We start from the raw sequence: 24,761 nt of genomic DNA, 5'->3' as shown, positions 1-24,761 counted from the left end.
AAGATCCACGTTTAATTTTACACCCCCAACCCCAGAGTAACAGACCTTGCTAATAGTGACAGGCAGCTGTAGGCCTGTTCACAAGAATAAGCTGACTCCCTTTTCTCCATCAAACAAACTACTTCCCGCAAATATCACTTGTCTCTGGAGCCTCATGGGGCTCTCTCTCCTCTGCTGCTGGGTGCCAAGTGGAGGGAAGTACCTACAGGACCTGTGTACCCCATGCCCCATCTTACAAGGAAGCGGTTTTGTTTTACAGCTCAGGATGCCTCCCTCGTCTTGGAGGGATACACCTTGCAAGCTCCTGCATCCTTGAACATCTTCAGTGCTCAGTTCTACAGTTTTGGCTCCTCTTCCACTTATTCTGTGGTTCAGCATTTCCGTTTGAAAATGGACAAGTAGGTGGATCAGAGCCCTTGGCTGGTATCTTCAGTGACAAGGCACAGAGTCACACCTGTGGGCTGGCTGTTGTTTGGGGTGGGGTGGGGCGAATGGAAGAGGTTTCTGATTCACTTGTGTGCTTTCTGTCTCTGACATTCCCCAGACCACTTGTCACAGGCTGCTGCATTCCTCTCCACTCCCGTGCCCCAAGTGCCCTGTGTTGTCCTCTTCCTTAGATTTTTAGTTCACTTCTATTCCATCTTGTCTTATCCTTTTCTTTCCCCATTCTATTCTATCCAAGACACATCAGCAAATATTTAGAGGGCATTATCCAAACTCCAGATGTGAGTGAGCTCTGAGTCCTGCCCTCAGCAACCTCCCACTCCCTGGAGGTGATGTGGCCTTCCCTTCCTGCTTCATGCCTCCAACCCAACCCATATCCAGCTCAGCTCCACTGCGCCCTCACCAGCTCAAACACCATCTATGGCTCCCTTGCCTTTAGTCAGAGTATAAACCAGCTCTAAAAGTCTTGCTGTTGGCAAAGGATGCTTGAAGCCAGAAGTTTGATCAATAAGATCATGATTCCTAATCTCCATCTGGTCACTAATCCTTCTGCCCTTAGTCCCTTCCACCTACATGGCCGTACTGGCTCTCTGAGCACTGAATATTATGCTAACTTATATCCAAGAATCTGTGCAGAAAATGGAATTAGAGGTGATAGTAAGAAAGAGGATTCTTTAGTAGTTCTCATTCTTGTCCTGGTTGAAAATGTAGGACATCCCAGCTTGGATTTTGATCACCCAGGAAACATCCAGGTACCATTCCTCTTACAGTTGGTATGGTGTTCAAGTTGGCATAATAATATCAAGTTCACTAAAATATTAAGAAGATATATATTTTAAAAAGTATTAAAAATATAAAGTGGGGTCTTCCTCCATCTTGGCTGCTCAATGGTGGCATAAAAGAGACTTTGGATTAACGTATAGATTTAGAATCATAGACTAAGATCCTTAGCTACACACTAATGGCTCCCAGATTTCTACCTCCAGCCCTGACTACCTTCCTGATCCTACTTGAGCCAACTGCCTACTTGAGATCTCCACTTGACTGTCAAATATGCATCTCACATTTTTCACTTTATCCTTCATCAAGTTACTAGATGTCAATGGACATCAGTTTTCTCATTCAAAAATGAGACCCACAGAACCACCTACATCATAGGGTTATAGGGACAAATAAGGAAATGCCTGTAACATACTTACAAAGGGGCTAAGCACATAATAAATGTTTATGGCAGTCTGGGTCCAATCATACAGAAACCACAGAGTGATTTAAATAAGGGAAGTTTAATATAGAAACTTCCCTTATTTAATAAGGTAAGAGAGAATAATTAAGCTATGATAAATGATAAGACGAAAGAAAACTCTATAGGGTAGAGCTGAGGGACTGTACCCAAGGAAGGACACACCCACACCAGTGACCAGTTACTGCAAGAACCAGCATGAGAAGTCCCTTCCTCCTGCAATGCTCATCCAGCACCGTCTATTAATAAACCTAACGTTGTGCTTCCTGTATGAGAATTGCTGAAATGAATCCCAACCACTATCACACAGCAGGAATGGAAGTGTGAATTGGGAACTGAGAGGCAATATATTGATAACTGGCAAAAAGCTCAATAAATATTCACTTTCTGATGTGGGATTTTAATTTTAAGGGGAAGGACAATATCTTATTCTGTATCTCTGCCAATGAATGATAGCTGCCTTCATATTGCCACTCCTGGCCCACAACTGAGTACTGGCTCAAAGCTTCCAGGTACTTAAGTGTCTGCCAGTTGAGCATCAACAAGGATAGAGCTCAAATCCATACAGCTGATGGCAACAATGCGAGAGTCAGAAACCCCCTCAGACATAACTGAGTAGGCAAAGGCATGAAACTTTAAGGTTGCAAGGCAAGAAGGGGTTCACAACACCAGAGCTTCCAGAATGTTCCAGTTGTGGTCAAGCCACCACCTACTCCTACTCTTATGGGGCCTTAGGTGGATGGACAGGCCTTTCATCTGGCCCAGAGCATCCTCATTATTTTGTAGAGCAAATGACATTCAAAATATTTTATTAGCTCTGATGACAGGCCATTTAGGACTTATTTATGCAATTATCAATTTTTTTTACTGGTGTTTATTTGAAATATCAACTTTCATTCATTTATGATTCATTTAGAAAATATTTTATTACCTCCCACCCATAAGATACCATCCCTTGAGCTATGGGTATAACAATAAATTAAGATAGACAACAGACTTGCCCGGTAGGCAACAGAGATTTTCCCTTCTTATAAAGAATTGGCTTCTTTCACCTTAATACATGCACATATAAAGAATAAATCATCATTGACCCATCATCAAATACTCAGTGTGTAACACTCCGTGCTGCTGGAAGAGACATAGAGATAATGTTTTGTTCTTGTCCTTAAGGATTCACAACCATCCTGAGAAGGTAAGAAGAGAGACATAATGCATAGGCAGAAAAAAGGAAATGTTCTCAGTAGTCACATATAATTTTTTTAATCTGAGACTAGAAAAGATAAGGTCACAAAAGAATGAAATATAAGTTTTTCCAAAGCATGACTACAACCCTAATTTACATCTGAAATAATTCCACAATTACATGCTGGGTGTCTGGGATGTTCTCTACACCGTACTGAGGAGAGAGGAGAAGCTGATCTGAGCCAGGCGCTGTAGAGAGGGAAACCAGAGAGAAAGACTCTCACCATGCCTCTTAGCACTTCTTTACCTCTTGTCCTTAAAATTAAAGTTCCAGAATTATTCACAAGTGACAGGACCTTATAACAAGCTTCTTTCATGTCTTGAGCTGAAATATAGTGGCTTCAGTATAAAACCATCCCTTTTATTAAATTTCATAGTATTAAAAAGTATAGTTAGAGCAAACCCCACATATGTGTGCTTCTACTAAATTGGATTTTTTGGGTATCAGAAGTCTATTTTCTCAATTTGAAACAAATGAGGTACCATGAAATAAAACTTATTCAGAAATAATATGGGTCTTTCCCATACTGGAGAGTGAGAAAAACTGTTCTAAGTCTTCTAGTATCAGCCTAAACAGACAGCGGCTTAGAACAGTGATATGGCTACAGGGCAAAACTCAAAGAGAGTGAAAGAATGTAAATTACAGTCAGACCGTGCAAAGAGTGGAAAAATGAGAACCACAATCTGACCCTCCTCCTTTTTTCTCCTTATTCTAAAGGAAGAAGAATTTCATACTTTTCAATAAAATAAAGCAAGTCAACCATTCCAACTTTCCAAAGTTGATATGTATCTTATCAGTGTTTTACCATAAAGAATATCAATTCCTAAGAAAATCAGCAGGATTTTCTGGTGACGCAGTGGTTAAGAATCTGCCTGCCAATGCAGGGGACATGGGTTCGAGCCCTGGTCCAGGAAGACCCCACATGCCGCGGAGCAACTAAGCCCACAACTAAGTAGTTGTGCGCCACAAGTGCTGAGCCTGTGCTCTAGAGCCTGCAAGCCACAACTACTGAAGCCCACGCCTAGAGTCTGTGCTCTGCAACAAGAGAAGCCACTGCAATGTGAAGCCTGTGCACCACGATGAAGAGTAGACCCCATTCGCCGCAACTAGAGGGAGCCTACTTGCAGCAACGAAGATCCAATGCAGCCATAAATTAATTAATTAATTAAAAAAAAGAAAATCAGCAATATAAGTGAAAATTAGTCTCACTTAATCTGCTATGAAAAGGTATACACACAGAAAACTGTGTTAAGTGTCAAGACTGTTGTCAATAAATTATTGCAACAAATGACCAATGCAGCAATCCTTCATGGACCTAAGGGTTCACAGAATAAGGGGTAGCCAGCGCTTTCCCCCCACCCTCCAGGTAGACAACGTAGGAGAAGACTTCCGTGGCTCAGCTCACAGTGGAGAAAATGGCTTCTGAGGGGACTGGATACGAGGAAAGATGTACAGAGTTGCTATTTTCTGAAACAAAGCCCCTTAGATATTTGACACATCATTCGTTGGTTCCAAGTGAATGTATAACTGATTTTTAAAAAATTAAATAGAAAAGAACCTCTTTCTTGACTACCACTCAGCTCAGGCCCCACCTGCCTGCTCCCTTTTAAGACTATCTCACCAGCAAGGTCTTCTAGTTCTTCCTAGAACTGGAACTTCCCAGAACTGCAGTGGGTGTTCTCTTGGCTGGTCTTAGCTTTGGACTCTGGACGCCTAGGAACCTCTGGGCTCTCTCAGCCTCACTTTCTTCTGCAGTTTCCAGTTTCCATACCTGAGACCCTGTGGCCCAACTCCCACTGCTGGAGTAGAATTGACTGTGCTCTGAATCCATTTTTTGGGATTTGCACCAAGCCACGCCACCAGGCCAGCTCTCTTCCAGAGTGTGGGGAGATCCCAAATCCGACTCCCTGCCAGGAGAATTCTTTGTTGACTGGCTTTGTTTCAAAGACTCCCAAAAGCTCTGCTGAACTTTCCTTTGACTGACCCGGGGGCTGGGGCACTCCCACTGTCTTCCCTTCTGTGCCTGTTGGTGATGAGACTCTCATCGTGGTTTGACAGCTCTCCTAGACTTTTGAAGCTCCAATATCATTTTCTTTTCATACAGTTGTGTCCTCTAATCAAAATCCTTGCAAGTTTAGTCTGTTCTTGGCATCTGCTTCTCAGAGGAGCTGGAGAACAGAGACCCCCCCAACACCCTGTTCTCTCAATCAGTGCTGCCCAGTGTCCTGGTTGAGAGTCACCAACCACAGAGCCACATCTCTCCCCTTCCCAAGGCCAGGCCCCCACATTAGGGCTGCACTTCTCCACCTCCCTGCACATAACAGCTGCACGTCTGGACTAGCACTCTTGATGACAAGATTTAGGGTGACCAGCGTCTTGGCAGGGGTGGACCAGGCAATGGAGGCTTGTTTTCCATCACTATGGAAACCGCAGGCATTCAGCTTTGGAAGGTGTTTTAAAATGACAGGACAGGAAAAAAGTCTGGACCTGCCAAAGAGGCAAGAGACTTTTTCTTCCCTCTTTGTTTCCTGGTGCGCGAGGAGAGGGGATTAAGAGCGCTTCTTAAAGGAGCTCCAGAGACGGGCGTGAGCCGCGGCTAACAGCGCGGACCCCAGAGACGTGCATGAGACGCTAAGGCTGCTGCAGCCTACAGCAAGAAGCCTGTGTGCGAGCACAGGTCACTCTCCACACCTCCCTTCCGGGGAGACTGTGCAGCCCGCCACTGCCAGCATCCCGTATCCAGGGACAACTTCCCCAGGAGAACACACGGCGCACCTCAGGCTGGTGCAACTCACGCGGGCCTCTGCCGCCGCAGGCTCGCCCCGCCCTCCGTACCCCTCCCTCCCCCCCGGCCTGAGTGAGCCAGAGCCCCTGAATCAGCGGCTCCTTTAACTCCGTCTTCTCTGAGTGAAGAACAGACGCCCTCTGGCGACCTACACGCAGAGGCGGGGACAAATCCAAAGCTGAGCCCCGGGAGCTGTGCGAACAAAGAAGAGAAAGGGGGCTTCCCTGGTGGTGCAGTGGTTGAAAGTCCACCTGCCGATGCAGGGGACATGGGTTCGTGCCCCGGTCCGGGAAGATTCCACATGCCACGGAGTGGCTGAGCCTGTGAGCCATGGCCGCAGATCCTGCGCGTCCGGAGCCTGTGCTCCCCAATGGGAGAGGCCACAACAGTGAGAGGCCAGCTAACCGCAAAAAAAAAAAAAAAAAAAGAGAAAGGGAAATCTCTCCCAGCAGCCTCAGAAGCAGCAGATTAAATCTCCACAATCAACTTGATGTACCCTGCATCTGTGGAATACCTGAATAGACAACAAATCATCCCAAATTAAGGAGGTGGACTTAGAGAGCAAGATTTATTATTTATTCCCCTTTTCCTTTTTTTGTGAGTGTGTATATGTATGCTTCTGTGTGAGATTTTTGTCTGTATAGTTTTCCTTTAACCATTTGTCCTAGGGTTCTATCCGTCAATTTTTTTTGTATTTGTTTTCTTACTTTTTTAAAAAAATCTTTTCTTAATAATTATTTTTTTAATTTAATAACTGTATTTTATTTTACCTTACTTTATTTTATTTTATCCTTTCTTTCTTTCTTTCTTTCTCTTTCTTTCTTTCTTTCTTTCTTTCTTTCTTTCTTTCTTTCTTTCTTTCTTTCTTTCTACTTTTTCTCCCTTTCATTCTGAGCCGTGTGGATGAAAGGCTCTTGGTGCTGCAGCCAGGAGTCAGTGCTGTGCCTCTGAGGTGGGAGAGCCAACTTCAGGACACTGGTCCACAAGAGACCTCCCAGCTCCACATAATATCAAACGGCAAAAATCTCCCAGAGATCTCCATCTCAACAACAGCACCCAGCTTCATTCAACGACCAGCAGGCTACAGTGCTGGACACCCTATACCAAACAACTAGCAAGACAGCAACACAACCCCACCCATTAGCAGAGAGGCTGCCTAAAATCATAATAAGTCCACAGACACCCCAAAACACACCACCAGACATGGACCTGCCCACCAGAAAGACAAGATCCAGCCTCATCCACCAGAACACAGGCACTAGTCCCCTCCACCAGGAAGTCTACACAACCCACTGAATCAACTTTAGCCACTGGGGACAGGCACCAAAACAATGGGAACTACGAACCTTCAGCCTGCAAAAAGGAGAACCCAAATCCAATAAGATAAGCAAAATGAGAAGACAGAAATACACACAGCAGATGACGGAACAAGATAAAAACCCACCAGACCTAACAAATGAAGAGGAAATAGGCAGTCTACCTGAAAAAGAATTCAGAATAATGATAGTAAAGTTGATCCAAAATCTTGGAAATAGAATAGAGAAAATGCAAGAAACATTTAACAAGGACCTAAAAGAACTAAAGATAAAACAAGCAATGATGAACAACATAATAAATGAAATTAAAAATATTCTAGAAGGGATCAATATCAGAATAACTGAGGCAGAAGAACAGATAAGTGACCTGGAAGATAAAATAGTAGAAATAACTACTGCAGAGCAGACGAAAGAAAAAAGAATGAAAAGAACTGAGGACAGTCTCAGAGACCTCTGGGACAACATTAAGTGCACCAATATTCGAATTATAGAGGTCCCAGAAGAAGAAGAGAAAAAGAAAGGGACTGAGAAAATATTTGAGGAGATTATAGTTGAAAACATCCCTAATATGGGAAAGGAAATAGTTAATCAAGTCCAGGAAGCACAGAGAGTCCCATACAGGATAAATCCAAGGAGAAACACTCCAAGACATATATTTATCAAACTATCAAAAATTAAATACAAAGAAAACATATTAAAAGCAGCAAGGGAAAAACAACAAATAACACACAAGGGGATCCCCATAATGTTAACAGCTGATCTTTCAGCAGAAACTCTGTAAGCCAGAAGGGAGTGGCAGGACATATTTAAAGTGATGAAGGAGAAAAACCTACAACCAAGATTACTCTACCCAGCAAGGATCTCATTCAGATTTGATGGAGAAATTAAAACTTTTACAAACAAGCAAAAGCTGAAAGAGTTCAGCACAACCAAACCAGCTTTACAACAAATGCTAAAGGATCTTCTCTAGGCAAGAAACACAAGAGAAGAAAAAAAACCTGTAATAGCAAACCCAAAACAATTAAGAAGAAGGGAATAGGAACATACATATCGATAATTACCTTAAATGTAAATGGATTAAATGCTCCCACCAAAAGACACAGATTAGCTGAATGGATACAAAAACAAGACCCATATATATGCTGTCGACAAGAGACTCACTTCAGACCTAGAGACACATACAGACTGAAAGTGAGGGGATTGAAAAAGATAATCCATGCAAATGGAAACCAAAAGAAACCTGGAGTAGCAATTCTCGTATCAGACAAAATAGACTTTAAAATAAAGGCTATTAGAAGAGACAAAGAAGGACACTACATAATGATCAAGGGATCGATCCAAGAAGATATAACAATTGTAAATATTTATGCACCCAACATAGGAGCACCTCAATACATAAGGCAAATACTGACAGCCATAAAAGGGGAAATCGACAGTAACACATTCATAGTAGGGGACTTTAACACCCCACTTTCACCAATGGACAGATCATCCAAAATGAAAATAAATAAGGAAACACAAGCTTTAAATGATACATTAAACAAGATGGACTTAATTGATATTTATAGGACATTCCATCCAAAAACAACAGAATACACATTTTTCTCAAGTGCTCATGGAACATTCTCCAGGATAGATCATATCTTGGGTCATAAATCAAGGCTTGGTAAATTAAGAAAATTGAAATTGTATCAATTATCTTTTCCAACCACAACACTATGAGACTAGATATCAATTACAGGAAAAGATCTGTAAAAAATACAAACACATGGAGGCTAAAAAATACACTACTTAATAACGAAGTGATCACTGAAGAAATCAAAAAGGAAATTAAAAAATACCTAGAAATAAATGACAATGGAGACACAACGACCCAAAACCTATGGGAAGCAGCAAAAGCAATTCTAAATGGGAACTTTATAGCAATACAATCCTACCTTAAGAAACAGGAAACATCTTGAATAAACAACCTAAACTTGCACCTAAAGCAATTAGAGAAAGAAGAACAAAAAAACCCCAAAGTTAGCAGAAGGAAAGAAATCATAAAGATCAGATCAGAAATAAATGAAAAAGAAATGAAGGAAATGATAGCAAAGATCAATAAAACTAAAAGCTGGTTCTTTGAGAAGATAAATAAAATGATAAACTGTTAGCCAGACTCATCAAGAAAAAAAGGGAGAAGACTCAAATCAATAGAATTAGAAATGAAAATGGAGAAGTAACAACTAACACTGCAGAAATACAAAAGATCATGAGAGATTACTACAAGCAACTCTATGCCAATAAAACTTACAACCTGGAAGAAATGGAGAAATTCTTAGAAATGCACCACCCACCAAGACTGAATCAGGAAGAAATAGAAAATATGAACAGACCAACCACAAGCACTGAAATTGAAACTGTGATTTAAAATCTTCCAACAAACAAAAGTCCAGGACCAGACAGCATCACAGGCGAATTCTATCAAAAATTTAGAGAAGAGCTTACACCTATCCTTCTCACACTCTTCCAAAATATAGCAGAGAGAGGAACATTCCCAAACTCATTCTATGAGTTTGATACCAAAACCAGACAAGGATGTCACAAAGAAAGAAAACTACAGGCCAATATCACTGATGAACATAGATGCAAAAATCCTCAACATAATACTAGCAAACAGAATCCAACAGCACATTAAAAGGATCATACACCATGATCAAGTGGGGTTTATTCCAGGAAAGCAAGGATTCTTCAATATATGCAAATCAATCAACGTGATACACCATATTAACAAATTGAAGGAGAAAAACCATATGGTCATCTCAAAAGATGCAGAGAAATCTTTCGACAAATTTCAACACCTATTTATGATAAAAACCCTGCAGAAAGTAGGCATAGAGGGAACTTTCCTCAACATAATAAAGGCCATATATAACAAACCCACAGCCAACATCATCCTCAATGGTGAAAAACTGAAAGCATTTCCACTAAGATCAGGAACAAGACAAGGTTGCCCACTCTCACCACTCTTATTCAACATAGTTTTGGAAGTTTTAGCCATAGCAATCAGAGAAGAAAAGGAAATAAAAGGAATCCAAATCAGAAAAGAAGAGTAAAGCTGTCACTCTTTGCAGATGACATGATAGTATACATAGAGAATCCTAAAGATGCTACCAGAAAACTATTAGAGCTAATCAATGAATTTGATAAAGTACCAGGATACAAAATTAATGCACAGAAATCTCTGGCATTCCTATACACTAAGGATGAAAAATCTGAAAGTGAAATCAAGAAAACACTCCCATTTACCATTGCAACAAAAAGAGTAAAATATCTAGGAATAAACCTACCTAAGGAGACAAAAGTCCTGTATGAAGAAAATGATAAGACACTGATTAAAGAAATTAAAGATGATACAAATAGATGGAGAGATATACCATGTTCCTGGATTGGATGAATCAACATTGTGAAAATGACTCTACTACCCAAAGCAATCTACAGATTCAATGCGATCCCTATCAAACTACCCCTGGCATTTTTCACAGAACTAGAACAAAAAATTTCACTATTTGGATGGAAACACAAAAGACCCCGAATAGCCAAAGCAATCTTGAGAAAGAACACCAGAGCTGGAGGAATCAGGCTCCCTGACTTCAGACTACACTACAAAGCTACAGTAATCAAGACAGTATGGTAGTGGCACAAAAACAGAAAGATAGATCAATGGAAGAGGATAGAAAGCCCAGAGATAAACCCACGCACATATGGTCACCTTATCTTTGATAAAGGAGGCAGGAATGTACAGTGGAGAAAGGACAGCCTCTTCAATAAGTGGTGCTGGGAAAACTGGACAGGTACATATAAAAGTATGAGATTAGATAACTCCCTAACACCATACACAAAAATAAGCTCAAAATGGATTAAAGACCTAAATGTAAGGCCAGCAACTATCAAACTCTTAGAGGAAAACATATATACAGAACACTCTATGACATAAATCACAGCAAGATCCTTTTTGACCCACCTCCTAGAAAAATGGAAATAAAAACAAAAATAAACAAATGGGACCTAATGAAACTTCAAAGCTTTTGCACAGCAAAGGAAACCATAAACAAGACCAAAAGACAGCCCTCAGAATGGGAGAAAATATTTGCAAATGAAGCAACTGACAAAGGATTAATCTCCAAAATTTACAAGCAGCTCATGCAGCTCAATAAAAAAAAACCAAACAACCCAATCCAAAAATGGGCAGAAGACCTAAATAGACATTTCTCCAAAGAAGATATACAGACTGCCAACAAACACATGAAAGAATGCTCAACATCATTATTCATTAGAGAAAAGCAAATCAAAACTACAGTGAGATATCATCTCACACCAGTCAGAATGGCCATCATCAAAAAATGTAGAAACAATAAATGCTGGAGAGAGTGTGGAGAAAAGGGATCACTCTTGCATTGCTGGTGGGAATGTGAATTGGTACAGCCACTATGGAGAACAGTATGGAGGTCCCTTAAAAACTACAAATAGAACTACCATATGACCCTGTAATCCCACTACTGGGCATATACCCTGAGAAAACCATAATTCAAAAAGAGTCATGTACCAAAATGTTCACTGCAGCTGTATTTACAATAGCCAGGAGATGGGAACAACCTAAATGCCCATCATCGTATGAATGGATAAAGAAGATGTGGCACATATATACAATGGAATATTATTCAGCCATAAAAAGAAACGAATTTGAGCTATTTGTAATGAGATGGATGGACCTAGAGTCTGTCATACGGAGTGAAGTAAGTCAGAAAGAGAAAGACAAATACCATATGCTAACACATATATATGGAATTTAAGAAAAAAAATATCATGAAGAACCTACGGGTAAGACGGGAATAAAGACACAGACCTACTAGAGAATGGACTTGAGGATATGGGGAGGGGGAAGGGTAAGCTGTGACAAAGTGAGAGAGTGGCATGGACATATATACACTACCAAACGTAAAATAGATAGCTAGTGGGAAGCAGCCGCATAGCACAGGGAGATCAGCTCGGTGCTTTGTGACCACCTAGAGGGGTGGGATAGAGAGGGTGGGAGGGAGGCAGATGCAAGAGGGTAGAGCTATGAGAACATAGCAGAAACTAACACACCATTGTAAAGCAACTATACTCCAATAAAGATGTAAAAAAAAAATGGTAGGACAATAGTACCAAAAGCAATCTACAGATTTCATGAAATTTCCTATCAAAATACTGATAGCATTTTTCACAGAACTAGAACAAATAATTTTAAAATTTGTATGGAAACACAAAAGACCTTGAATTTCCAAAACAATCTTAAGAAGAACAGAGCTGGAGGTATCACACTCCCTGACTTCAGACTCTACTAGAAAACTACAATAATCAAAATAGTATGGTACTGGCACAAAAACAGACACATATCTCAATGGAACAGAATAGAGAACTCTGATAAGCCCAATTTATTGTCAATTAATCTATGACAAAGGAGGCAAAAATATATAATGGAGAAAAGATAGTTTCTTCAAGTGGCACTGGAAAAACTGGACAGCTAAATGTAAAAGAATGAAATTAGAACATTCTCTAACACCATATACAAATATAAACTCAAAATGGATTAAAGATCTAAATGTAAGATGGGACAATAAAACCCCTAGAGGAAAACATAGGCAGAACACTGTTTGCAATAAATCGTAGCAATATTTTCTTGGATCTGCCTCCTAAGGCAAGGGAAACAAAAGCAAAAATAAACAAATGGGACATAATTAAACAAAATCTTTTACACAGCAAAGGGAACCATTGAAAAAACAAAAAGACAACCTACTGAATGGGAAAAAATATTTACAAATGATATGACTGTTAAGGGGTTAATATCCAAAATGTATAAACATTTCATACAATTCAACATCAAAAAAGCAAACACCCAATTAAAAATGGTCAGAAGACGTGAATAGACATTTTTCCAAAGAAGACATACATATGGCCAACAGGTACATGAAAAGATGTTCAACATCACTAATCATCAGATAAATGCAAATTAAAACCACAGTGGAATATCACCTCACACCTGTCAGAAGGGCTATGATCAAAAAGAATACAAATTACAAATGTTGGGGAGGATGTGGAGAAAAGGGAACCCTTGTACACTTTTGGTGGGAATGTAAATTGGTGCAGCCACTATGGAAAACAGTATGGAGGTTTCTCAAAAAACTAAAAGTAGAACTACCACAGATCTGGCAATTGTACTCCTGGATATATATATCCTTAAAAAACTGAAAACACTAATTTGAAAAGATACATACACCCCAATGTTCATAATAGCAGTATTTACAATTGCCAAGGTATAAAAGCAACCTAAGTATCCATCAACAGATGAATGGATAAAGAAGATGGGATATATATATATATACACACACACACACACACACACACACACACACACACACAAAGGAATACTACTTAGTCCTAAAAACGAATGAAATATTGCCATTTGCAGCAACAAGAATGGACTTAGAGAGCATTATGCTTATTTCAAAGACAGACAAAGACAAATTTTGTATGATATCATTTATATGTGGAATCTAAAAAATAAAACAAACTAAGGAATATAACAAAAAAGAAACAGACTCAGAGATATAGAGAACAAACTAGTGGTTACCAGTGGAGAGAAAAATGGGAGGAGGGGCAACATAAGAATAGGGGATTAAGAGGTATAAACTATTACACATAAAATAAGCTACAAGGGGCTTCCCTGGTGGCACAGTGGTTGGGAGTCTGCCTGCCGATGCAGGGGACGTGGGTTCGTTCCTGGTCCGGGAGGATCCCTTGTGCCATGGAGCGGCTGGGTCCATGAGCCATGGCTGCTGAGCTTGTGCGTCCGGAGCCTGTGCTCTGCAACAGGAGAGGCCACAGCAGTGAGAGGCCCACGTACCGCAAAAAAAAAAAAAAAAAAAAGCTACAAGGATATATTGTACAACACAGGGAATATAACCAATATTTTACAATAACTGTAAATGGAGTATAATCTTTAAAAATTGTAAGTCACTATGTTGTACACCTGAGACTTCTATAACATTGTGAAATAACTATACTTCAACAAATAAGAAAGAAAGAGAGAAGGAGAGAAAGAGAAAGAAAGAAGAAAGAAAGAAAGAAAGAAAGAAAGAAAGAAAGAAAGAAAGAAAGAAAGAAAGAAAGAAAGAAAGAAAGAAAGAAAGAAAGAAAGAGAAAGAAAAAAAAAGAAAAGAAAAGGAAAACTGCCAGCTAGACACTCAAGGGGCAGGATCAGAAGAGAGGGGGCAGGGTAAATTTTCCACCCCACCCCCAGTGTTTCTGGGCAGCCCTAGTGCTGGGTTCTTCAGCTGTCCATCATCCTGGAAGCAGCTGGTCCAGGTGGTGTCCTGACTCTCTGAGAGCTCCAGGTTCAAGGGCTTGTGGGCTTCAACATGATGGTTTGAAGTGAGAATGTCACCATTTTTGAGCCCCAATCGTTTTTCTTTGGCTCACTTGATATATCCGGACACTGGACAGATGGAGGTGGAATGGAGTGAAGGCAAGGCAAGAGCTAGAAGAAAGGATTGTGACTGGTTGGGTCCCTCTGGGGCAGTGACTAGAAGCATTTCACAGTTAGGAATGGGGGGCTGGGCTGTAGGGATGTCATGAGGGTCTCATTGTGACACACTCCTTGCCCAGTGGAGTGGGGATTGGCTAAGAAAACAGAATGGGGAGGATAAATCAGAGGTTGGTTGCCAGGACCTGAGCCCAACAGGGAGATGGGCTCAGAGAGATGGCGCTCCCAACCTCTTTGACCCCTTCACACCTCCTCTAACGAGAACTCCAACTTCCTCCCCTCTCTCTCTCCTCAGTAGGGCTCAGGGCAGGTGCCTGCTGATACTTCTGAGCCCAGCAGAAGCAGATCACAGGCTTCTCTTACTGTGGGTCAGTGGCAGGTGGGGCTGGCTGTACCATGCTAATGAGACCTGCCGAGAGAAGCCCGATGCATGGGGCTGCATTGAGGATGCCCCAGCCATCCCACATCCTCTCCCCATTTCCACTTGTGGCCCACCCACCTCCAGCTTCTCTCCTTGTTTGGGTCCTGCTCTTAGGTTTCCTTAAAAAAAAAGGCTCCCCTTTGACTTTCCTGGTGATCTGTCCCTGCATATCCGTGCCAACCTGGGGTCATCAGGCCTGCTTCAAAATGAGAGAAACCTGGTGGAGATGGTTCCTTGAATGTCCTGGACCACAGTGCAGGTGAGAAATACACCCTATCAGAGCAAAAAGGAATGGTCTCATAACAGCGTGATTTTGAAGATGGGGCTCAGAGTACACATGTTCCTTAAATTCAGTCTATGAGAGCCCCACAAAGATCATACTCTTTGCAAATTCTAGCAGACAGCTTGCCGCAGTTTGGGAGAGAGGCCTCAAAAGCATGACCACATCTCCTGGCCCCCATAACAGGTTCCAATATTGCACCATAGCTCCTCAGTTGGCAGGATGGCAGGTTTATGGGCTTCTTCTACATGAAGAGCTTCACTTCCATCACTGGGGCCCACCTGGGGAATCCCCAAGAACCGCTCTGCAAAGGTACAATCAAATGCCCACTCTGCACCTCTGAAATCATTCACGAACAAAACATGTATAAATTGACCTGTCTTCTGTGTGTGGCTTCCTATGTGGCAGATATTGAAGATAAAAGGCAAAAGTAAGACTCTGTTCCTTTCCTTTAGGAGCTCGTGGTTCATTGGATGAGCCAGAGAAGGAAACAATAATTGACTCTAATCAGAGACAGAGTGTGGCCACAGTGGGGGAGAGGAGTGAGCACACAGGTAGGAAGTCCAGAGAAGAGGGCTGGCACAGATCACTGAAATCAGTGCAGACTTCCTGGGAGAGATGTGAGCTTTGGAGGAAGAATGAGATTTTTAAGTAGGGTGGGAAGAGTGTTCCAGGGAGAGGTATTGTGTGGCCAGTGCCCTTCTTCCTTGATCCCCTTCATATCTGCAGCCATTCCCTTCTCAACTCTCTCCTTGCTCAGCACAGCCACAGTGACTCTTCCAATCACAATGCTCAAAACTCCCGCTTCTACAAAGAACATCACGGTTGGTGACTCTGCTTCTTCTGACTCGACCTCCCTTCTCTGCTCTTTCCTGTCTCTTGTGTTCTTCCCACCTACCCAACCTCCACACTCCCAAGACAGCTGGTAGAAAATTACACTCCTGAATCCCACTTTTGCTTGTGTATGATTTGAATATTTTCTGAGTCAACATGGTGAACATATTTCTCAAAATTTGCTATGAGAGATTAAGTCTAAAGCAGACTCTGCCCCTTAGAATGTAAATTCACCTACAAGGAGAAAGGAAAGGGACAACTGCCCACCCTTTTGTTTGCTGAGTGTCCTTATGCACCCTTCAACACATGTTAGAACTTATATAAAACAATGTAACTGTGTATTTCCACCAAACAAAATACAGCTTTCTTCTGTATATCTGAAGACATTTTCACCCTCTCTCCATAATAAGGAAATGCACAGTTCCAACAGTCATTATATACATTGCTGACTATATTAATTATTCTTCAGAATTCATCATGGCTCCACTGAATATTCTGTTACCTGAAAACTAAATTATAAAATTAAATTCCAAGCCAAGGCAATTTTGAGAAAGAAAAAACAGAGCTGGAGGAGTCAGAATCCCTGGCTTCAGACTATACTACAAAGGTACAGTCAACAAAACAGTATGGTACTGGCACAAAAACAGAAATATAGATTAATGGAACAGGATAGAAAGCCCAGAAATAAACCCATGCACCTATGGTCAATGAATCTACTACAAAGGAGGTAAGACTATACAATGGAGAAAAGACAGTCTCTTCAATAAATGGTGCTGGGAAAACTGGCCAGCTACATGTAAAAAAAATTAAATTAGAACATTCTTTAACACCATGCACAAAAATAAACTCAAAATCAATTAAAGACATAAATGTAAGACTGGATACTATAAAACTCTTAGAGAAAAGTATAGGCAGAGCTCTCTTTAACATAAATTGCAGCAATATCTTTTTTGATCCATCTCCTAGCATAATGGAAATAAAAACAAATGGGACCTAATTAAACTCAAAAGCTTTTGCACAGCAAAGGAAACCATAAACAAAAGTAAAAGACAACCCAAAGAATGGGAGAAAATATTTGCAAACCATGTGACCGACAAGGGATTAATCTTCAATATTTACAAACAGCTCATGTGGGTCAATATTAAAAAAACCCAAACAACCCGACCAAAAAATGGACAGAAGACTGAAACAGACATTTGTCCAAAGAAGACATACTGATGGCCAACAGGCACATGAAAAGATTCTCAACATCACTAATTATTAGAGAAACGAAAATCAAAATTACAATGAGATATCACCTCACACCAATCAGAAAGGCCATCATTAAAAAGTCTACAAACAATAAATGCTAGAAAGGATGTGGAGAAAAGGGAACCCTCCTACACTTCTGGTGGAAATGTGCATTGGTTCAGCCACTATGGAGAACAGTATGGAGGTTCCTTAAGAAACTAAAAATAGAGCTACTCTATGATCCAGTAATCCCACTCCTGAGCATAAACCTGGAGAAAAACACGGTTTGAAAAGACACGCATCCCAATGTTCATTACAGTGCTGTTTACAATATCCAAGACATAGAAGCAACCTAAATGTCTGTCGATAGATCAATGGATAAAGAAGATGTGGTACATATATACAATGGAATATTACTCATCCATAAAAAAGAATGAAATAATGCCATTTGCAGCAAAATGGATGGACCTGGAGATTATCATACTAAGTAAGGCAAAGAAATACAAATATATGACATTGCTTATATGAGGAATCTTAAAAACAATGATACAAATGAACTTATTTATAAAACAGAAACAGACTCACAGATTTAGAGAACAAATTTATGGTTACCAGGGGGGGAAATGTTGGGGGGGAGGGATAGATTGGGAATTTGGTATTGACATGTACACACTGCTATATTTAAAATAGATAGCCAACAAGGGCCTACTGTATAGCACAGGGAACTCTGCTCAATTCTCTGTAATAACCTAAATGAGAAAGGAATTTGAGAAAGAATCGATACATGTATATGTATAACTGAATCACTCTGCTGTACACCTGAATCTAACACAACGTTGTTAATCAGCTATACTCCAATATAAAATTTTTAAAATTTTTAAATTAAAAATTTAAAAAAGAAAAAAATTAAATCTAATAATTTGTATATATGTAAAACAGTGGTAGGAGAGAAAAGATCAAAATGGTGACTATGTACTATCAACACATACATATTACAAGCAAAGAAAAAATGCAAAGCTATTGTCATACTTGTTCCTGTAATTTGTCAGGGGGCCCTGATTAAAATCTGTAGCTTCTTTCTTTCACTACTTATTCTGTATTTCCCCTGCCCTCACTCAGAACCTCAATTAGTCTCAGTTCTGTATCAAGTGAAGTGATCCAAAACTATATTCCCAAAGGGTCTGAGTCCTCAATCCTGCCACCTTTTAGTTGTAGTAGTTTTCCATTAATCTTTAAAATTGAGCATGGAAGCACAAAGAGGCACCCCAAGAATCCCCTGGGTTCCTAACATAGCCTTCATTGCCCCCACTGGGTAGCAGCAACCTCCTTTACCCCTTGGAAATCAGGATCAATCACACTGGACAGTACTCTCTTTTTGTTGGTTCAATGGAATAAAGAGTATAAAGTATTCAGATAGAAGTCTCGTAATTGCTAGGTCCTCTGATATTAATTCCTTGAGCACTAACCCTCTGAACTATCATAACTCTAATTTGCTGGGACAAAATACAAAAATTCTGCAAATGGGTTACTAGATGTAATTGTCACAGGAGCCACACCCAATTCTATTCCTCACTCACAGAGCAATGTATTCCGGCCATAGGGGAGACAACACCATATAATTGTCTCTGACACAAAGTATATACTGTTTAAACTGTTAAACACAGCCGAACCTCTCCCAACAGATGCCACACTGAATCTAAGCCCTTCTACCTTTCAATTAGGCCAGCCACTTCCAGGTGATGGGGTGCGTGGTAAGAGCACTTAATGTTATGGGCATGAGTCCATTGCTGAACATTCTTTGCTGTGAAATGAGCTTCTTGATTCAATACAACAGTGGGTGAATTATCATGAAAGTGCATAAGGCATCCTGTGAGTCCACAGATGCTGTTGCTGGCAGAAGCATTACAGGTAAGGAAGGAAAATCCTTTGTACTTCAGGGTCACCCCTGCAGTGCTAATAGCTGGCCACTTTTCTGTATTACCAGCTAATTGTGCAGACCCAGATGTAAACCAGTTTCAAGTGTTTTCCTCAGTCAGTTGGTCATCAGGAACATTTCATAAGGCCATAAGCATGGATCGAAAGAGAGCAGAAAATGCAACAGGAATTCATGTCAAAGGAGTCTGGGCCCCCTGCTCGTGCAACCTACTCAGGTTTTCCCAACTTACTCAAATCTGATCTCTTACATACCATTTACGTTTGATGTTAAATTGCTTCTACACATGCTCAAACTTATGGCCAAGTGTGTTCATTATGGGAAGTTCAGGCCACAGGACTACCTCATGTTCTGGAGTTAGGAGTTCAGTATCTACCAAGGCCCAGTAGCAAACCAGAAGCTACTCTCAAAAAGAGAATAGTTATCTCCAGAAGTGGATATTTTCTAAAAACCCCCAGAAATCAAGCTGTTGTTCTCCTGTTCATGTTTGTGAGAAGCTCCATACATCAACTGTATTTGCCACACTTTGAGCATCATTGGACCTGCTGGAGCATAAGCACCAGGTTGTAGAGCAGCTTGTATTACAGCCTGGACTTATCACAGAGCTTCATCTTTCTCTGGTTTAACTTGAAACTGTCCTTCTCATGAGCAACTCTGTAGATGAGTCAAGAGAGTATACTCACCTGTGATATATGTTGCCTCTCAATTCCAAAAAGGTCTACCAAGAGTTATGTACCTTTGTTCATGGCAGGTGGTACAAGGTGTGGAACCTGGTCTTTTGCCACAGACTACTGAAACCCTGGAAACTACACTCAGGTGACAACTCCCTGGATTTTCATTGGCTGTATCTCCCATAATGTGGTTCATATATGTCTTAATAAAGGCATCTAAAGTTCTTCTTCCTGCTCATCAAATCCAATCAGCATAATCTTAATATAGTGAACCAGTGTTATGTTTTGTGGAATGTCAAGTCAATATCTCTGTAGACTATATTATGGCAGAGAAAAGAATAGACCTGGCCCCATGGTGCTGTGAAGGTATGTGGTGACCACTGATAGGTAAAAGCAACTTTCTGGTGGTCCTTGCAAGTTGATATGAAGAAAAAGGCATTAGCTGGGTCAGCAGCTGTATACAAAGTTCCAGGGGCCATTTTGATTTGCTCCAGGAACATTTTAATTTTTTTTTATATTTTATTATTTTTAAAAATATTTACTTATTTATTTGGTTGCTCTGGGTCTTAGTTGCGGCATGCAGGATCTTCCTTGCGGCATGTGGGATCTTTAGTTGCAGCATGTGGGTCTTTTTAGTTGTGGCATGTGAACTCTTAGTTGCGGCATGCATGCAGGATCTAGTTCCCTGACCAGGGATCGAACCCGGGCCCCCTGCATTGGGAGAACAGATCCATATAACCACTGGACCACCAGGGAAGTCCCTCCAGTAAAATTTTTAAATCTGACCTTGCAATCATAATTAGAGTCCCTGACTCACTTAATAATAACCCACAGTCAATCTCCAAAATTCATTTGAGCTCTGCACAGGCCAAACTGGTGAGTTTAAATATGATAGATATCACCATCCCTGCTTCTTTCAAGTCTTGGACTGTGGCATTAATCCATAGAGTCCCCTGAGTGATGCTGTTTTTCTTCTGGTTTTCTGTTTTACTTCTTAGTAGGGAGGGGAAGTTGTAGGGTCTTTCATTTGTCAAGCTTACACACCAAAAAGGCAAGGCACAGGCTGGGTTATACCCACTGCTGAGGAGCCAATTCTAGACTGCAGCTAAGCAGTTTTATATTCTGCAACTCTATTCTGAGGGGTGGTGGTGGATGGGACAGGAAGCCTCATACCTCCTCAGAACCCAAGGGGCAGTGGCAGCCTTCAGGGAACATAGGAAAGTGAGTAAGAAATGGCCCAGAGCCACTCTCACAGACCTTCCATCCTCTTGTGTTCCGGGTTGGGGGGGGGGGTCACAAGGTGTTCTGCCAAAAGTCAGATTACCTGTGATTCAAACCTTTGCCTGTGAGGCTTATGTTGTTATATGCAAGGTTGCCAGGGTGCCCAGGTGGAGCCATTCCCCTACATGTCCACACCCTTTGGCCTTTTACATATTCAACCAAGAATTCTTGGTAGCAAAGGCCATCCCATCACATGCTCTAAGTAACTGATAATGGACAATCACATTGTCCTGGACTTTCTGCTGGCCAGTTACTGTGGTGTGTGTGTGTGGTTGCCAACACCTCATGCTGCACCTGGGTTTACGACATAGTTAACTGACTTGGCCCAGATGGAGAGTCATACTAGCATAGACCCTCTTGTCCAGTGTTGCCCAAGACATGAAACAGATTCGGTCTAAGTCTCTATCAGTGCACTTATGCTATAGAATTTAGAAGAATCAGTAGTCAATGAGAAATGTACAAAAATGTCTAACAATAATATCAGTGTCCGCAAAGTCAATTTTGTTCTGTTGTTTCAAGTGGAGGCTATTCCTTTCTGATATCAGTGGCTATTGGGAGGTTTCTGATGAAGATTCAATGCTGGCCAGCATATTGGAGGGTGGCGGTGGCAGTCTGGGTTAAATTGGCCAAATTCCCTGCAGACAAATAGCTCAGAGTGAGATTAGGTACCTCCCTTTACCCCTGACATCCCAGGCTCTAAAGTGTTTTCTTCCCATCAGCCAGGGTCCTTCCACAGCCAGATAATCAGAATGACCGGTTCCTGCACCTGTCACTCCATCATGTTTGAAGAATCCTTCCCGTGTCTTACCCACACCATAAACTCAGATTCATCCTAATGTGGCTCAGCAGTATATATACTTTGTACTACTCTTGAAAATTTCTCTCACCCCCTGATGTGTGGTCGCAACAGGACCACCTTAGGAGTTGTGGTGGAATATGAAAACCTCATATTCCTGATCATTATCATAGGCACAATTGCCTCAATTCAACAAATATAGCCAGATGGCAAAAGAAACACCAGATAAGAGTCACCTACCCTCCATTCTTTTTTGCTACTCTGAAACTCCAGTAGCCCAGTTTCCCAAGAGGTAAGCATGGGAGGTACAGAAAGAAGGGTTAATTATGCAGTATGGGAATCTTACAAGCAGTCTAGGTCTCCTCCATCCCCCAGCATGACCAATATTCTATTTAAATAGGTGGTACTATTTCTAGGAATTGCTACTTTTAGACCCCAAAGTGTCTTTATGAAGAGTATACTCCACTGGGAGCTGAGCCTACTTTGTCAGTTATGTTGGTCAGTTTTTCCTTTCAGAGGGGCCCATTCCATCCTTTAAGGGCACCTGCTACCTGGCAGTACAGGTTTGACAAGCTTGTGTATTCCAGTGATGTTCATCATCGAAAGATCCTTTCTCTTTGGCATCCACATGGGTCACAGAGGGTTTGGGTCTTGTGCAATGTGCTGCCATAAGGTTTGTCCCCATAGAAAATGAGAAAATGAAACTTTTTCATCCAGTTGTCCCACCATAGTGACTGCCTCAGTTGCCTCAGAGTCAGTGAAAATATAATAAGGTGCACTTGGGCTGGGGGTGGGGGGTTGTTTCCAGGCAAGCATTACAGTCTACAGCTCCCTCCAAATGAGCAGAGTTCCCTTTACCATGCACAGTTTTAAGCAGTTTTATTTGGGTATACCCCATCATCCTTTAATTAGCTAGTCTGTCTGTGAACCAGGCCCAGGTAGCCTCAGGAAACTGGGTGTAACAAAGCCTGGAAGAAGCTGGAGTGGCTGGCACAGACCCTCCATCTAAGATAGCCGTGTTTGGCCAATGAGTGGGCACTTTTTCATGTACCTGTCAGATGTCATTAATGCCTGGTTTAATTTCCTGGATATACCATTTCCATTAGTAATGGAGGCTTGTTTGGCAATACCCACTTTGTTGGTGTTCTTATTTCTGACCCATCTCAGGATAGGGATGTCAGTGTGTAGTACCACCTGCTGTTACTTTTTTAGCTTTTCAGTATCCACTAGAACCCAATAACAAGCACTGACAGTCTCTCAAATGGAGTATACCAGGTGGCAGTGTCAGGCACAGGTACTGCAAAGTGACATTCTCAAGTTGTTAAAAACATCATTCTCAGGAATTCCCTTGCGATCCAGTGGTTAGGACTCTGGTTTCACAGCTGGGGCCCGGGTTCGATCCCCGTTTGGGAAACTAAGATCCCACGAGCCAGGCAGCATGGCCAAAAAAACAAAACAAACAAGAAAAAACCATAATTCTCTGCACCAGTGCTGGGTTGAGGGCTCCTGGGCTCCCCCACTTGTGAGTGGGCGGCCATCAGGCATGGAGTCCGGCGCCTGTGATAATGGGTTTAAAAAAATCCATCTTGAAGAAGAAAGATCTTAAGCAATATAAATTCAGAAGCTCATGAAAAGAGGCCTCCAATCCTAACGTCTTCAAAACGAGATATATCACCTCATATTGCAAATGTTGGCGAAATGAAGCATTACTTGTGTGGCTGCTGTGAGCTTTCAACAATGTAGCAGCCACATTTCCCATTCGGAAAGTCCTCTTTCCAGTGACAGCTATATGGAATCAAAACCCAGGATGCAGTATTTCACTTGAGGAGGGATGGATTTCGAAACTTGTATCCCAGAATCCTTCTCCCATTAATGCAGAAGACAGCTATGCTGACACTTACGTTTTGCCTCTATGAGGATTTATCTTGCCTTCCCGGTAAGCCTATCAGTTCCCCGGAGTTTGCAATCCTGAGCCCAGCAGCAGTACTTGGGGGGTCAACAGAAGAAATTTTCACTCCATTGGAAAGAGTTCAAATATTGCTTCAAGACCACAAGCATCACGACAAATTTACAAACACCTACCAGGCTTTCAAGGCACTGAAATGCCATGGAATTAGTATTTATCGAGGTTTGGTGCCCATTCTTTTCTGTAACGGATTCAACAATGTCTTTTCTTTCTGTTTTTTGGCCTTTGAGGTCCCATTAAGGAGCATCCGTCTCCACTGTAGGTATCATGGAGGTGGGTGGTATGTCCTTCTAGCCCTCTCGGCCGGTGACAAGAGGGAACAAGACAGAGCTTTTCTAATGTCTGAACGATGTTCTCGGGAAGTGAAGCTGGGTTGGGGGTTGGGTGGGAGGCCGACGGCTGCGTCCACACGGGCCTCCAGGCAGGCGTTGTGGGCCGGTGTCCGAGTCTTGGGGCAGCGTGGCTGAGGTTGAAGGACCGCGTGTGTCTGTCCAGCAAGGCTGCCACCATCTCGGGAGCCTGAGGGCCTTGAAGGCCGAGATTCCTTTCCCTGCCCAGGCTCGCCGCTGGGAGTGAGCAACTCAGAGAACTGGATGGCAGACCCACCGCAAGGTACTGGAGACGGGAGCAGCATCCCCCCAACTCCCCCCGCCACCGGTGCTGCAGACTAGTGAAGTGCTGCCAGCGTGTGATCATCAACAGCTGAGTATGGGACAGGCACATTGGCCTGCTAGGAGGTATTTGGCGGGGGGGGGCG

At 41.8% G+C, this 24,761-nt stretch overlaps 1 pseudogene; it reads left to right on the top strand.

The window, feature by feature from the left end:
- The first annotated feature begins 222 nt into the window (after positions 1-222).
- LOC101278253 (mitochondrial nicotinamide adenine dinucleotide transporter SLC25A51-like) lies at positions 223-24,266 on the top strand (annotated as a pseudogene).
- The last annotated feature ends 495 nt before the right edge of the window (positions 24,267-24,761 follow it).

Source organism: Orcinus orca, chromosome 16 (genome assembly GCF_937001465.1).
Source record: "Orcinus orca chromosome 16, mOrcOrc1.1, whole genome shotgun sequence".
Lineage (NCBI taxonomy): Eukaryota > Metazoa > Chordata > Mammalia > Artiodactyla > Delphinidae > Orcinus > Orcinus orca.
Note: the sequence above shows the minus strand (reverse complement) of the source record. Positions and strands in the feature narration are given on the sequence as shown.